Source organism: Megascapheus bottae, chromosome 22, assembly GCF_031878675.1.
Source record: "Megascapheus bottae isolate mThoBot1 chromosome 22, mThoBot2.hap1, whole genome shotgun sequence".
NCBI classification, from domain to species: Eukaryota; Metazoa; Chordata; class Mammalia; order Rodentia; family Geomyidae; genus Megascapheus; species Megascapheus bottae.
In genome coordinates, this window is record NC_143530.1 from 289,382 (window position 1) to 306,459 (window position 17,078).

A 17,078-nucleotide genomic window follows, 5' to 3' on the forward strand; every position below is an offset into this window, starting at 1 on the left:
GAGAGTGGGCATCCCTGTCTAGTTCCTGATTTTAAGGTGAATTGTTCCAGTCTTTCACCATCTAGTATAATACTGGCTGTAGGTTTTTCATATATGGCTTTCACTATTTTGAGGAATGTACCTCTTATTTCTATTTTTTGTAGTGCTTTCAACATGAATGGATGTTGTATTTTGTCAAATGCCTTCTCCATGTCCAGAGAAATTATCATTTGATTCTTATCTTTAGCTCTATTGATATGATGTATTACATTGATTGATTTGCGAATGTTAAACCAGCCTTGCATTTGTGGGATGAAGCCCACTTGATCATAGTGTATGATTTTTTTAATTTGTTTCTGGATTCTGTTGGCTAATATTTTATTGAGGAGTTTTGCATCTGTGTTCATTAGAGAGATAGGTCTGTAGTTTTCTTTTTTTGTTGGGTCTTTCCCTGGTTTGGGGATGAGAGTAATATTAGCTTCATAAAATGAGTTTGGTATTGCTCCTTCTGTTTCTATTTCTCGGAAGAGTTTCAAGAGTATAGGTGTTATTTCATCTTCAAATGTCTTGTAGAATTCCGCAGTGAAACCATCTGGACCTGGGCTTTTTTTGGTTGGCATGTCCCTGATTGCTTCCACAATTTCGTTGTAAGAAATTGGTCTGTCCAATTTGTTTACCTCATCATTGTTCAGTGTGGGTAGCCTATATTTATTTAAGAAATAATCCATTTCTACTAGATTTTCTTGTTTCTTTGAATATAGGCCCTGGTAGTACCTATTCATTATGGACTGGATTTCTTGGGAATCAGTTGTGATTGTTCCTGTGGGGTCTCTACTCTTATTTATTTGAGTCTCCCCTTTCCTTTTTTTGATTAATCTTGCCAAGGGACTGTCAATTTTGTTGACTCTTTCAAAGAACCAACTTTTTGATTTATCAATTTTGTGTATAGTAGATCTTATTTCAATCTCTGAAATTTCTGATTTTATTTTTGTTATTTCTGTCCTTCTAGCTGTTTTAGAATTAACTCTTTCTTGCTCCTCTAGGTGTTTCAATTTTTTTTAAGGTTATTTACGTGCTCTTCTTCTGTCTTTTTAATATGCACTCGTAGTGCGATAAATTTGCCTCTTAGAACTGCCTTTGCTGTGTCCCATAAGTTTCTTTGTGATGTTTCTTGATTGTCATTACATTCAAGGAAGTTTTTAATTTCATTTCTGATCTGATCTGTTACCCAGGGGTTATTCAGAAGTGTGTTGTTCAGTTTCCATGTGATTGAATGTTTTTTGACTTTGACTGCATTGTTCAGAATTAGTCTGACTCCACTGTGGTCTGATAGGATGCATGGGATTATATCAGACTTCTTGTATCTGCTTAAGTTTTCTGTATGAACTATTATATGATCTATTTTGGAGTGTGTTCCATGTGCTGCTGAGAAAAATGTAAAAAGTTTTGCCGTTGGGTGGAAGACTCTGTGTATATCTGTTAAGCCCAGCTGGGCTATGGTGTCATTTAAGTCAATGGTGTCTTTGCTTAACTTTTGTTGAGTTGACCTGTCATTTGTTGAGAGTGGTGTATTGAGGTCTCCCACTATGATTGTGTTTGAGTCTATCTTGCTTTGTAATTCTAAGAGAGTTTGTTTGACGAATTTGGGTGCTCCCATGTTGGGGGAGTAGATGTTTATAACTGTAATATTATGGATTGTACCCTTTACTAATATATAATGGCCGTCTGTATCTTTGTGTACTGATTTTACTGAGAAGTTAATTTTATCAGAGATTAAGATTGCTACTCCTGCTTTTTTGCATGGTGCATTGGAGTGGAAAATCCGTTTTCAGCCTTTCACTTGGAATTTGTTTCTGTCTTTGGCAGTGAGGTGTGTCTCTTGGAGGCAACATATGGATGGGTGGTGTTTCTTAATCCAGTCTGCTGCTCTGTGTCTTTTGATTGGATTGTTCAGCCCGTTCACGTTTAGGGAGATTATGGAGAAGTGGTCAGTGTCCATCATTGTTATTTATTTTTACTTCTAAGTTTCTTTCTCTTTTTTCCCCTTTTGTGTTTAGTGAATTATAGATGTTTGCTTCTTGATGGGGGTTCTTGATGTTCTACAATTTGTTCTCAGTTAATTCATATTCTTTGTAACGCTGGTTTAGTGTGCACGTATTCATAAAGCTTCTCTTTGGAGTGAAATATTCTTGTTTCTCCCTCAAATGTAAATGCTAGTTTTGCTGGATATATCAGTCTGGGTTGGCAGTTGTTGGTCTTCAGGACATCAATGATGTTTTTCCAAGCTTTTCTTGCATTTAGGGTTTGCGTGGAGAGATCTGCTGTAATTCGAATGTTCTTCCCATTATAATATAGCTCTTTCTTTGTTTTTGCAGCATTTAAGATCAATTCCTTGGTATTCGGGTCTAATGTCTTTACTATGATATGTCTAGGTGAGTTCCTTCTAGGATCTTGCCTGCTTGGGGTCCTGAAACCTTCAATAATGTGAGTATTTTCCCTTTTGAAGTTGGGGAAGTTCTCTGCTATGATTTTGGTGAATAAAGGTTACATACCTTTGTCCTGGAATTCGGCCCCCTCCTAAATCCCTATTATACGAAGATTAGACTTCTTTGCTGCATCTGCCAGTTCCTGGAGCTCTCTCTGGTAGATTCTGACTGATTTTTCCAAGGTGGCGATTCTCTGTTCCAGCTCTTGTGTTTTGTCTTCCGTTTCTGATGTTCTATTCTCCATCTCCATCAATCTGCTGCTTAATGCCTCCATTTTTGCTTGAAGTGTGAATGCTGAGCTGTTCATGTCTGATCTGAGGGTATTAATCTTTTCTATTTCTCTTTTGAATTCGAGGAGCTCTTTGGAGATTTCCTGCTTATGTTCCTGGAATTGTTTTTGGAATTCTGTTTTAATCTCTTTAGTCATGTTCACAATCATCTCCTTGAATAGGATCATGTTTCGTGTCTCTTCAGGTGTCATTTCTTGGGATGGTGACATCTCTCTCGTCCCTTCGCTCTTGTTGCCTTTTGGGCTTTGCGTGGGACTTTGATTATTTATGTATGTCGTGATTCTTCTTTGTTGTTGTAGTTCGCTCTGTGGTCAGTAGGTAGCGGTCTTTGCTTGGATTGGGACCGTGGTTCTGGGTGTATGTGAATACCTGTGGTTCTCAGCCAAATTGATTCCTCTGCTGACTATGTCAGAGTTTGACATTTTTGTAGGTGTTCAGTCGATTCCCAGAGGCTGTGTGCTGCTGTAGGACTAGCTCTCAGCCCAGCCAGTGGCCTCACAGCTGGCCTTGGGACGGATCTGCGAGCTTAGGTCTCAGCATGCTGGGCGGATGGTTGGTTTTCCTGTGCTGCTTCTAGGGGCGGGCCCCCAGCCAAGGGTCTGGGGTTTGGGAGTTTCCAGGGGCTCTCAGCAGGACCTGCAGCTGTGTGTTCCCAGGGGCGGGACCCAGCTGAGGACATTGGCTCCAAGGGCGGAGCTGAGCCTTTCTGATTCTCAGAAGGTGAGCCTGGCTGCTGGTCCCTTCAGTTCCCTGCTGCTTTGTCAGAGAGTCTGTGACTGTGGGGGGCCCTTAGGTGCAGGATTCAAGATTTGAGGGGGACAGATGCTGGCTCCCATTCTCCCATGCACCCCACTGGCTGTTGTAAGGCAGGGACACAGTGCTCCCCACTATCCAGACCCAGTGGCCTGGGAGAGGAACCAGGTGGGCAGGTGGGGACTGGGACACCTCCGCCTCCCTTGGTGGGGTGCTGGGTCTTAGGGCCTCCTGCCTGTCAATCTCCAGTCATTGGGCTGTTGAGGGAAGGGACAGGATTCTAAATTCCTTGCCCCCCTGCTCCTGCTCTTCTCAGGCAGGGTGGAGGGGTCTGAGTTAAGTTCTATGGCTTGGCACCCGCTCTGTGTTTGGGGGCCCACTGCAGTACTCACGCCTCTGTGTTCGTCTGTGGGTGCTGCACGGTGTTGGAGAATCCTTCACTTCCCTCGGATCTCCGCCGCCACTTGTTGTCCGCGTCTGGGTTCCACTGCTTGCTGTTCTGGTTCCGCTCCTTGCTGTTCTGGTTCCGTGTCTGGGTTCCCCTGCTTCTATGGCTCTCTGACCCGGTTGCCCGGCCCAGTGCTGTCCGGCCCGGCTCCCTCCACCGGCCCCTCAGTCACAGCTTTTCTTGGCTTGGAGCCAGCACGGTGGGGGGAGGGGTCCTCGTGTTCCGAATTCTTTGAGAAAGTTGGATGTGAGCTTTATCTGGATTTCTTTTCCGGTTTGAGTCCTTTTCCGTTGCTTCTTGAGTTTGTTGTTGTGGATTTCTTAAGGTAATTGATTCGTGGGACTCCCTGGTTCTCTCTTTTTGTGAGAGAGAGCTAGGCAGCGTCCCTATTGTCTCGGCGCCATCTTCCTCCAGAAGTATTGTTCATTTTTTAAAATTACCTCCATATATTATCCCATCAGTGTCAGTTCTGGTTGCTTAGCCAGTGTCTTGCTTTGACAATAGAAAATGGTGCTGCTGCTACCAAACTAGTCCCAGGTCCTGGAAGTCTTTTTCACTTTGCTTCTCATTCTTTCAGTCCCTGCTTCGGATTCCCCACTTGCAGAGTGGGTGAAAAGTATGCTCATTATCACATGCCATGAGGAGTGAGGGCTTTCACATGAAAACTCCAGCCAGGCCATTGGTGAAGCCATAGTTGGCCCATGCAAAGCACTCAACCTGGCCCAGAGTCACAGAAGCACCCACCTGAACCAGTGATTTACAAGGAATAACCATGAATAACTACTTAGCCACTAAGTATGTGAATGGATTGTCATGTACAGAAAGTCAATCGATTTACTACTGCTCACCCATAACTTTTACATTTCTGTGGAGTTCAAGGGATTCATTCAGACTTGTCTTAGCGTTCTTTACGTTGGGGTCTTAAGCTGACTATAGTTCTTTTTTTCTACCTTAGACAGCAGTTTAAGAAGTTTTGCTAACATTGAATTACAAAAGTGAATCCGTTAATTTCTGTGATTCATTGCTGTCAGCAGCTCTTTTCTTTGGGTGCAAATTCACTGGCATCTCCAATAGTATCTAGTCTTGCTTGCCACCAAGTATTGACAGGACATCATCTAAAAAGGTAATAAATTTATCATCCCCTTTCCAGAAGGCAGTAGATATCACAAAAGTTATATTCTGTCACATGTAACTTCTTATCTTACCTGGACAATGATATTACAGATATCTTCTCTAGTTGACAACAAAATTTAAATGAGTGTTCTTGAGTGAGAAAGAATAGGAATGTCCTGATGGATTTCAGGGAGTTTAATGGTTCTACTCTTGAGTTCCATGTGTTTTAGCCCATCTTGTCCAGGTTGCTGATCCAATCCGAGCCCCAGCCCTTAGCTGTAAATGGGTGCATAAAATACTATCTGGTTCACTAGTGCCCAGGTTAAGTAACCTCAGTACCAATGAACTATGTCAGTGACCACTTTGCCCTGTAGTCCCTGAGTAAACATCTACAAAGACTGTAATCTTTCTATGTATCACAGAAAGTCAGTTGAGGATCTAGATTCTGTCCCTCTTCAGCACACTCCAAACTTCACTCTGATGGATGATACAATGTTCATCCTCTCTGCATACATGGCAAGCATGGTTAAAGAAATACTTCTGGTAAGTATAGTGGTGACAGGGCAACAAAGACAAATATACATGAAGAAAACTGGAAATAACTTTAAATAAAATCTCAGATACAACGAACCAAGGTTCTTAATAAGAATGGTGTTAAAACTTTGAGGCCAAATGAAATGTTTTCAAATCAGATTTTCCCTTTGAGTCGATTACCTAGATAGTAAAGATTCATTTCCACCAGGAGCTTGGTGGCTTATGAATCTCAAGGTTAACCATCATCTATTGCCTTCAGACCACCTATATAGGGAAACACAAAGCAAAATCTCAGGAGATGGAATGAGATTCTAGAAAATCTTCTCTGGCTTATTAGTATCCATGCTAACCATCAGTTCAACTAATTTTTGGTAATAAATAATCATAATGGTGGTAATTTTCTCATTCCGTAATACTTTGTAACTTTTAAAATGCTTGCATCTGCATTATCTTCTTTTAAAAATAGTAGTTCACATAATTTTACCAAGGAGAACACTAAAATAAAAAAATTACCCAACACATTGAGTAAATGTCAGATTTAGGATGAAATCTGTACCCTTTAGACACTAGGCCCCAGGTTCCTTCCATGCTATAATATCCCCTTTCATGAGCAGCAATTTTAACATTTTGAAAGAATGTTGATATTTCAGGTGCTGCATTCACTTAATTTAACAACCTAAAAATGTCATTAGAAGCAATATGAGAAATGAGACTTGTAATAAGTAGAGTAAAGCAATTATCCAGCCTAAGTCTAGTAACATATACCAGTTCTTAATGAAGAAAATTGAACTAGTATCATGTCACTGTTTTCCTGTGGAAAGGATGACACTTTTTCTCTTTTTTAAGTACTTTTGTTTCCTATCTTGTAGGAAAGAAAGTTTTCAAATGAGAGAAATTTGTATAATATGTTGACCTAACATATGATGGATGGTGGTAAGCTGTTCTTTCCTAAATTAATTTATCTATCTCCTATCTATCTATCTATCTATCTATCTATCTATCTATCTATCTATCTATCTATCTCTGTCTAGCTGCCTATCAATCATCTATCCACCCACAAGTCTGAGTGATGTGCTATAAAATTTCCAAATAGACAATTATATGGACATGCCCTGGTCAGGATACCAGTATGTCTACATGTCTATGGTGTGAATGTTCCCATCATACTGCCATTTCCCACTATGTCACTGAATGAAAGTTGACAATAAACGCAAAAAAGAATTCAGCTATTGAGTATCCTACTATATAGATGCTAATAACATCAAGAGCATTGATAATAGTTGTCATTAAGATGTGGTGAATTTCCGGTATTTGTTACCATTTTTTTAAAAAGAAAGAAATAATTACTTGTATCATTAATTATAAAAATATAAACAGGCTGAACATGTCTATTCCAAAATGTTAATATCTGAAATATTCCAAAATCTGAACTATTTGAGTATTTACATGGTTCCTCAAATGGAACCGCTTGCACCAAACCTCATGTAATAGTTTGTAGTCACACTGCAGGTGTAAATAAACTCTGCTTACAATCACTTTGGAATACATGTGTGCAGGAAAAACCAGAGTATTTTGTCATTAGATCGGGCCCTGCCCTTAAGGTATTTTTATGTGTATACAATATTACACACTCAAAAATCTTGAAATCCAAGTCGCATCTGGAGCCGTGCTTTTCAGGTCTGGGATACTCAGGGTGCAGTGGTTATGAGTCTGGAGAAAGCAGGCCATGAATTATAGGTTCCAGAGCAGAATAAATGCACCACTGTTGCTTCATGCTGCATCTGACATTTATGTGTCACTGCATGCAGTTAAGGAATGAAAGCAATTGCTTGTGTATGTGTTTGGTGCCTTCCTAAATTATGTACTAATCGTGAACCAGTCATTGTAGTCCTGGAAATAGTGAATTGAAATTAACCAGTGTAAATCACATGTGTGGTTGGTGTTTTCGAAGAGGAGTGGTTTGCTAAAGAGCTAGTTCCAAGGAAGAGAAGAAATTATGATTTTAAAGAAAGTGACATTGGGCAGCAAATGAAGTAGTTCTACCATAAATGTGAAGTGAAGGTGAGAGGTAAAATTGGTAGCTAGAGGGAAATGTAAGGCTGAAGGAGAACACATGAAATAAATGCTATGTATGAGATTTGCAATTTATCTAAGGCTAGGAGGAACCATAAATATGGAAGATGGAAAAATTGTATTCAAAATCTCTCAATAGTCAGAAACAAGAAGTACTGATCAAGACATAATTTCACAGAAAAAAATAAAAATTCCTGCATTTAGTTTCAAACAATTGTTTTTATATAGCTAAAACGTAGAAAACAGGATTTATAGCAGATCTGCTGGAAAAAAAAACAGTTTTATTTAGCTTCAAGTTCAATTGGAACTGACAGTAAGACACTGTTCCTCAAAATGGTAATCTGATCCTGGAATGTGAAGTGGTTTAGAACAAAGGAGATTAGTGCCTCCTTGAGCTCTATTTTGATCATATTAAATCCACATTATCATTTTCACTTTGGAGTTTCACACTTGGTGAGTGAAACTAGTAAACTCAAGGGACTCCTGAATGAGATAAACAGGATAGAATAATATACCCCAAAAATATAGACTAAGCTTTCTTTCTGAAGAAGAAATAGTTTCAGGGCAAAAAAAACAGCCTTCTTCTGCTGTCTCTGTATGCATCTAAAGAAAAGGGAAATGAATAACTTTGGGTAGATGTCAAAATAAAATGAATCTTGTTCCACAGTTGAGTGATAACTCTAACCACTACACGACTACATCTCAAACTAGTGCATACTTTTTGGGGGTGGAGTAGGGTGATGTTTGGTATTAACAGAAAAAGTTATTTAGGATATGAATAGCAATAAGATCTAACCTGGAAATGGTTAACCACTTGGTGGTTAAGGACCAGCTGGGCATAAAAATTTTTAGGACTCTATTTGGATGTGGCTGGACACACTGTTTACACCTGCAGGGGAAAACACAAAGGTGCAGGGTCTTAGACTGTCATCTCCAGTGATGTGGGGCACTGGTGGCCGTGATGGGGATGCGGTCCTCAACTCTATTGACCTCTCACCCCAAAACTGATATGATTCACTAAGCACCCATCTACAGATAAAAAATCTGATTCAAATTTTACTCATTGGCCTGAAAATATTTTCTTCAGAAACAATTAACAGATCCAGGAAGTGGCTCTGTGGCTCAAGGGGCAGGGCAGTAGCCATGAGCTGAAGAGCTCAGGGACAACACGTAGGCCCAGAGTTTAAGCCCCACAAAAAACAAACAAACAACAAAAAACAATTAATAGATCTACAAGAAAACTACACACTTAATTCCTAAATCTAAAGCAGTGATGCTACGTATACTTTTTAAACTAGCTGTATATATTCTTTACCAACCAGAAGAGACACTTTCCGCTCTCTCAGCCTGATTCATATTTCTTTTATTAGTTCAACATGGAGTTTATAGAGCAATGCATTTTATGACTATTAATTCACAACTTGTCTTCTCAACTTTCAAGTACAACTCTCCTCAATGTGAAAAAGAGTTTCATATTAAAATCCCCAAGGATATGGGCCAGTGATTTTATTCCTTGGGAGTTCACTAGTGTAATTATAACTCCATAATTCATAGCTGACTGTGTGATATCTGTGTGTGGCTGTGTGTTTAAGGTGTGTTTATAATGCATGGGCATGCAAAATCAGTTTTCCATTTGCTATTCAGTCTGTTTACATCAATATGATGTCTTTACTATCATTTAATGACTTAAAAAGTTATTAATAAGCACAATGCCACTTAAAAAGTGGTGTAAATTGAAAGAAGATGGAAATAAAAATGACACGAAATTTCCTGGAGTAGTTTTGTCAGGAAGTTAGATGTATGCTGTAGTAAGTATTATTTCAGGTACCCCTCAAGTCCTGACACAAAGGGGAAGAAAAAAGATATAGAAAAAAGATTCACATGTTCAAGGAACAGACAGAATGCCAGTATGACTGGAAATGGAAAAGTGTGAGTCACCAACTCCATATTTCAGGGGGTTATGAAACACGAAGTATCAGTGGAGCTAGAAACACAGAAGAAATGTTTAGGAAGTCAATGTGATAATATTTGCTGGTTAAATAGATTTGAGAGAGAAGAAAGAAATTAGCTAGGTCCTTCTCAAATTTTCACTTAATCTTCTTGCTTGCTCCATTGAGGAACTGGGCAAACTCATGGGTTTGAGATATTGATGGGATCCATTCAAGGCCCTTTATTCCTTACCTTTAGGTCGCTCCCGTTCAGCAAGTGCAGTGTATAGTAGGCAATTGAGTGGGTGTGCCTCTCATGTAAGGCAGGGACAGAGGAAGACAGCTGTGAATCAGCTCAACTGCAAGGGAACAACAATGTTAGTGAGGAGGTTAGCAGCTGGACTGTGGGCCACACCCAGACCAGTCCCAGCAGGATTTGCAAAAGGGAATTGCTGACCTGTCAGCAGCCATGAAGGAGAGCTATGAAGGAGAACCAGAGACATTTTTGTGGGAAACATTTCAAGAAATAATGGCTCCCTGTGTCAATGGAATTGAGATGAGGGCAGAGCAGTGATATTGCCCTTGGCAACATGGCTGAAGGTTGATCACAGGGCTAAAGGCTGATCATGGAATTGAGGGGCTTTTTTGTCTGTCGTGGGGTGTGAACTCTGGGCCTGGGCACTGTCCCTGAGCTTGCTCATGAGGCTCTACCACCCAAGAGGCTCTAGCCACTCAAGTGGCTCTACCACTTGAGCCATAGAGCCACTTCCATTGTTTTGTTTTTAGAAAAAAAAATCCTAGTTCTTGCTGTGTTTTTAAAGTTGTCCTTGAACTCCTGGGCTTACACAAGGCTCTTGCCTCAGCCTCCAAGTGGCAGGTGCTGTTGGTACCACTGTGTCCAGCTTTGAAAGAAGGCTTTAAGAGCTGGCATCCTAGTCAGGGGGCAGGCCGTGATATGGTGAGGAAACTTAACTGTCATTGGTATGGAAGCTAAGGACAAATTCCCTGTGCTTTGGAGGTCTGCATTGAAAGAACAGGAAAAGAGCATCTTTCTCATTTCTCTGTTTATTCGCCAATGAGTTTTACAAATCAGTATTTAAGTTGGCAGCCAAATTCTTTTTTTTTTTTTTGCCAGTCCTCAGGCTTGAACTCAGGCCTGAGCTCTGTCCTTGGATTTTCTCAAGGCTAGAGCTCTACCACTTGCGCCACAGCACCACTCCCGGCTTTTTTCTGTGTATGTGGTACTGAGGAATTGAACCTGGGTCTTCGTGCATGCTAGGCAAGCACTCTACCACTAGGCCAAACTCCTGGCCCACATTTTATTTTTTTTAATCAAGTAACAACATATAGAGGTCACAATAAAGGACAAAGGAGGCTAAAGTAAAGCTAAGAGCATTGGCCTTAAAAGCATTTCAAAGCTAGAATCCCATCCAGTCTTACTGGTGAGGGCCATATGAGCCTCAGGGGCATTCAGGGTCACACATGTGGCCACATGGGCCAGCTTGCTTGTGACAAGACTTTAGAATTTAGATTCACAATTTTTATTCCTGTTCAGTGCCAAAGTGATCAAAATATGAAGATGTTATTTAAAACATTTATCTATACTGTGTTGTAGAATAAAGAAAATCAAACAAACTCACAAATATACTTATCTTTGTGTGTAGTTGTGCCAGACCTGGGGTTTAAACTCAGGGTTTGGGCAAGGTCTCTGAGCCTTTTCACTTAAGGTGAGTACTCTATCACTTGAGCCACAGCTCCGCTTCAGTTTGTTGCTGTTTTGTTTTTGTTTTTGTTTTGGTGGTTAATTAGAAATAAGAGGCTCATGATCTCAGCCTCCTGAATATCTAACATTACAGGCATGAACCATGGGTGCTCAGAAGCAAAAATACTTTTATATTATACTTAATATATATTGACAAATTTTTTTAGTTCAGGAGAAAGCATAAATAATACGTTTTAACTTTGCACTTTCCCAAATACACATTTATAAATTCTATTTGACTTTATATATCCATTGATAATTTCTGGCAGACTATTTTTTTCTTGCTTAGAGGAAAAGATATTATATTTCAAGGTTTTTCTTGGATGTCTCAGTGTATCACTGGTTTTGTGTTATTTTATTATAATGAGATTCACCATATTTTTACTTCCATAATCTGTGCATTTTGCAATTCTTCCACTCATTTGTAATTATTTCATTTAGAAAAAATTAATTCTATGTACTCAAACATATATATTACAACACACACTAACTAATTCTAGAAATATCCTGTTTCTTTAAGTACAAAAAATATGTCTTCCACAAATGCAATATGTATATCAAAGACAAATTTGTTCTATAAACAAGTAATTGCTTGTATTTACATTTTAAATAGTAAAACAGCCATGAAACTGTAGGTTTGTATGTTAAAGTTATTGAAAGCGAAGCCACATTTACATAAATTAAAAATGTCTTCCAATTATGGAGTTCTGAGAATGAGTGAGGAGATGGAGCACATGATTAAAAATGCAGAACATACCACAAAGTGTTCTTTCTTCTTTTGTCTTGACAAATGTAGTTCAGACTAATTCTCTAATAATGCCTTAGGGTAGACTAGTAAATTTCTTCCAACACATTTGTGGAAGTACTTCAGTGTGAGGGTAATGAGGTTTCACTCCAGTTCTCAGCTAATGGCTTGTGCTGAAGAATGGAGGCAGGCTGTGGATAGGCAAGAGAATCAGAGTTTTCACAGTATAGAGATGGCACCTGGGGGTCCCACTAAATGAGGGGTTATTTTGCTGGTTTTTTTTTTTAGTACAATGCAACTTCATGACTGCCTATGGTAAAAACAGAGTGTCAATATAACTGAAAATGAAGTAATTCATGAGATATACTTAATTGCGATAACTAAATATGTCTATGCAGGGAAAAAGTGACTCAATAGACATAGCTCTGAATCACAACATCTACAGGACTCTATTGAACAGGACTCAATTTTTCTAGGAAGCTCACACTCATAGCTTCAATCCTGGGTGATGAAGATGGGTGTGCCCTCAATTTCTGTCATCTTAGCACTGGGGATGCTGAAGCAGAATGATTATGAGTTTGAGTCTAGACTGGGTTACATTGCAAGGCTGTCTCAGGTACAGAAACAACAACAACAAAAGAAACAGGCAAGATGCTCTGAAGGGCAGCCATTACAGGACTACCATGGAGTTTCTTCGGGGAATGAATACTAAACCTGCCGTGGGGCATGCACCCCAGTGCTGGCTAGGCCGTCCCCACCACAGGTGCAGGGACACATGGTTGAACTGCTCACCCACAGCTATTTGTCATTGTTGGCCTGGAGGTCATATGTGGGTAATCCACAAAGGAAATTGAAAGTAGAGTTGTCCAGAAGCCAGGGGAGTGGGTTTTTAGAACAGTCAGATCAGAGGGCAGCTCTGAGGTCCTGTTGTGTGGTTAGTGACAATGAGCTCTTGTACACCTCAAGAGCTAGACAGAAACTTTTCACAAAAAATGACAATTGTTTGAGGAAATCATGACATTTAACCCGATTTAAATATTAAATAATCTATAGGTTTAATCAATACAGTAGTGTAATTTCTATGCTTTGTATATCAGTTAAAATGTTTTAGAAGCTGGAAAAATACACTGGGATTATGCAATTAATTATCAATTAATTTTAGCAAGTCATGAGATAAAATGCTTATCTTATCAGTACTTATAAGGTGAAATTCTGATATTAGAATTTTCTGGGGAAAGTATAATCGCAAAACTAAAAGAAAAAGAAGAAAAGCAAAGGTATAAAGTGACCAGCAAAGACACTCTTCTTCAAATCATTGTAAAATAGAGGAAGGTTTTGTATTCCTTATTAGAAGAATGCTATCGATATCTCTCATTAGGGACATATAAATGTATAGAGGAAAAAAAATGTATAGAGGAATGTGCCAGGTTTTTTTCTTCACCACTGAGTCCAGATGAAGTTACTTTCTTGCTTTGTTTCAAATCTTACATGTTATAGGTTTTCTGTACTTCACACTAAATTCCAGAGCCATTCTGAGAATTTTCATGTTCAAAAATATTCAACAGGGAAAGCAAAGTTCTCAGGATGGAAAATTCTACCTAACAACATGCTTTGCAAGCCACAGTATAATCTCTTTAAAATCTAGGAACAGGGGCCGGGAGTTTGGCCTAGTGATAGAGTGCTTGCCTAGCATGCATGAAGACCCAGGTTGGATTCCCCGGGACCACATATATAGGAAAAAAAAAAAAGCTGGAAGTGGTGCTGAGGCTCAAGTGATAGAACTCTGGCCTTGAGAAAGTCCAAGGACAGTGCTCACGCCCTGAGCTCAAGCCCCAGGACTGGCAAAACAACAACAACAACAACAACAAAACTAGGAACAGAGGCCAGGCGCAGTAGCTCATGCCTGTAATCCTAGCTACTCGGGAGGCTGACATCTGGGGATGAAGGTTCAAAGTCAGCCCAGGAACAAAGGACCTGAGACTCATCTCCAATTAACCTCTAGAAAATGGGAAGTGGGTTTGGCTTAAGGGTAGGGCGGTAGCCTTGAGCTGAAGAGCTCAGGGACAGCACCCAGGCCGAGTTCAAGGCCCATGACCCACAAACAAAGAAACAAAAAAAACTGGGAACAGGCTGGGAGCTGGTGGCTCATACCTGTAATGCTAGCTTATCAGCAGGCTGAAATTTGAGGAATTTTGCTAGAAGCCAGCCAGGGCAAGAAATGCTATGAGACTCTTGTTTCCAACTGACCACCAGAAAACTGGAAGTGGAGCTGTGGCTCAAAGTGGTAGAGTCCTAGCCTTGAGCAAAAGAGCTCAGGAACAGCGCTCAGGCCCTGAGTTCAAGCCCTATGACCAAAAACAACAACAAAAACCCCCCAAACAAACCAAAAACTAGGAACAGAGAATAGTTAGTGCTATTCAGCCATACATCTCTGTGTGGGGCAGCTTGGCACAGCCCAGTACTCTGTCACCTATGACTTCCTTGGCAGCAGAGACTACACTGAGGTAGTCCAATGCCCAGGCCTGCTTTGCATTATCCTTAAAGACAGACATAATCACTACATTAACTAGACTAAATTTGTATGGCTGTTAAAAAGCAAAGCCTGTCCTCTATTTTACAATGATTTGAGGAAGAGTGTTCAAGCTGGTTGCTTTATGCCTTTGTTTTTCTTCTTTTTAGTTTTGCAATTGTACTTTCACAAAAAATAATATCAGGATTTAACTTTATAAGTGCTGGTAAAATAAACATTTTAATTCATAACTTGCTAAAATTAATTGCATTTTAAACCATGGCTCAGTTAGAAGAGATTATCTATTTTGCTATTTTAGTAGAAATGGACCACAGATTTCTGAGCAAGATACCAGTTATTTGAGCTTTCCAGTTCATTTCAGACCAGTAGAAATTCTCCTGAATCTGGACCGACTGCTAAAGAAACTAAAATGAGTGTGGCCTGTTTCTAGCCACCATGGAATTTTAGTTGCTGGGATATTGCTGAGAACTTGGATTATCATGTGGTCCTGCATCATTCGGTGAAGATGTCCACAAAGACGCCATCAGCTATTTTCCACTCACTATTTCTAATGGCCTTCTGTTGTACTTCATCAAGCAGAATTTGAATCTGTGGAATCCAAGGACCAGTTTTGTATTTGCATAGAGATAAGAGTGGACAATGTGTGATGAGCAGCATGTACATTCATGCACTTCATGAATCTAGTTTGTTGTCCTGAATATCCATTTGGAGAACTCAGGAAGATTACATTAAAGGAATCTGCTTACCACAGTCTACCATGCAGTGTTCCTCTTCCTATACAGACAGAGATCAGAGTAGCACTGGGGTGCAGCAACAATGAAAGGGGCTTTCCACAAATGTTCCAACTTGGTAACAACCTGGGCAGCTTTGAGAATCCAGGAGCATCAGGCTTGGAGAGGTTCTTTTTCTTCCTGCCTCTTCTACATCTGTGGTTGACATGTCTAACTAACCTACACTGGGGTTCTAATCATCACTGTCAGAAAGTACATCCAGAATCACTTTTATTTTTGCCAGTCCTGGGCCCTGAACTCAGGGCCTGAGCACTGTTCTTAGGCTTTCTCATCAAAGCTAGAGCTCTACCACTTGAGCCTCAGCACCACTACCAGCTTTTTTCTCTGTATGCGGTACTGAGGAATTGAACCCCGGTCTCCGTGCATGCTAGGCAAGCACTCTACCACTAGGCCAAACTCCCAGCCCAGAATTACTTTTCCAAACAATCTTTGGAAATGAATACTTCAGAACCTCAATTTTCAGCAATCTATCCGGTCAAAATCTGAATTCATCACCTTCCCTGCTCTCTTCCATGGCACAACTTTCTCTCAATGACTCAGAATTCCACTATTCAACGGAGGCAGTCCAACAGGGGCCTTAGCTGATGTTTGTGATTATGGAGTAAAGGTTCTGCTGGTCCAACAAAGACCCCAGAAAATGCTCAAGTTGGTGGTGGCTTACTAGGGGAGGGGAAAGAAGAAACACCTACCTAAAGCATTTTCCTACCTACCAAAAGCATTTGGAGTGAGTTTTATTGTAACAGAAGTAGAAAGAAGTTTTCAAGTGAACAGGTGATAAATTTTATCATCTCCTAGATAGGAGCAAGTGAACCTGCAAAGGGTATGATATAACTTCAATAACACATAAGACTTCTGAAGCAGGAATTCAGGCTAAGAGAATGTTCAAAAAGAGAATGAATATAGATGTTCACCATTGCCCTTGAGAGATGCTGTAACAGAACATAGGAGAGTGACCCCCAGGGCTTGGATTCATAAATGTGGTCTTGGACTGGGTGTGGTTTATTTTGCACAAGTGGTGGGGATATGAAGGTATCTTCATTGCCATTGCTTCTTACAAGTGTTGCTCCCCAAGAAACACACCAAGGTGACACAGACTACCATGATAATAAGGCCACTGAGGAGAATCCAGAAGGCAGAAAAGTGCTGTGATTCTACTTCAGAATGGAAGCTCCCTGGTTAAGGAAGCATTTCCATGTTATCTATATGGTTCCATGCTTTGAAAAAAACTACAAAAAAAAGCAAACAGAAGCACATTTCAAGTTTTTTTTTGTCTTAGCTGCATGGCCCTGGGCTTCAACCCTGAATTCATGAAAGCAAGGGGCATTATGGAGCCAAGGACCAAATGCTTAGAACAGAATTTATGTACAACTGGGAAACTCCAAGCCCAGAGGTAAGAGGTGGTTTTGTTTTTTTTTTCATGGATGCTAAAGATTAGAAGTAAAATAAACACTGAGAAAAAAAACCTGCAAGTTGAATTCATTTCCATTGTCCTGCGAGCCAAGATAAAGACAGGGTATAGTGTGCCTGAAGCCTTCAGCTCCATTGTGGATTCTTGTTTAAGTCTTATGTTGTTTTCACAATATCTGATAGCAAGAAATAGTATTACAGAATGTCCAGCTAGCATCCATATCATGATGTGCCACAGG

At 40.1% G+C, this 17,078-nt stretch overlaps 1 long non-coding RNA gene across 2 annotated transcripts in view; it reads right to left on the reverse strand.

Moving 5' to 3' along the window:
* The window catches only part of LOC150047536 (uncharacterized), a 113,886-nt gene that overhangs the window by 20,296 nt on the left and 76,512 nt on the right, over nt 1-17,078 (reverse strand). For both annotated transcript variants that reach the window (XR_016539204.1, XR_016539205.1), the window contains one exon: nt 9,858-9,963. This is a non-coding gene — a long non-coding RNA (uncharacterized LOC150047536). The remainder of the gene's footprint in view (nt 1-9,857; nt 9,964-17,078) is intronic.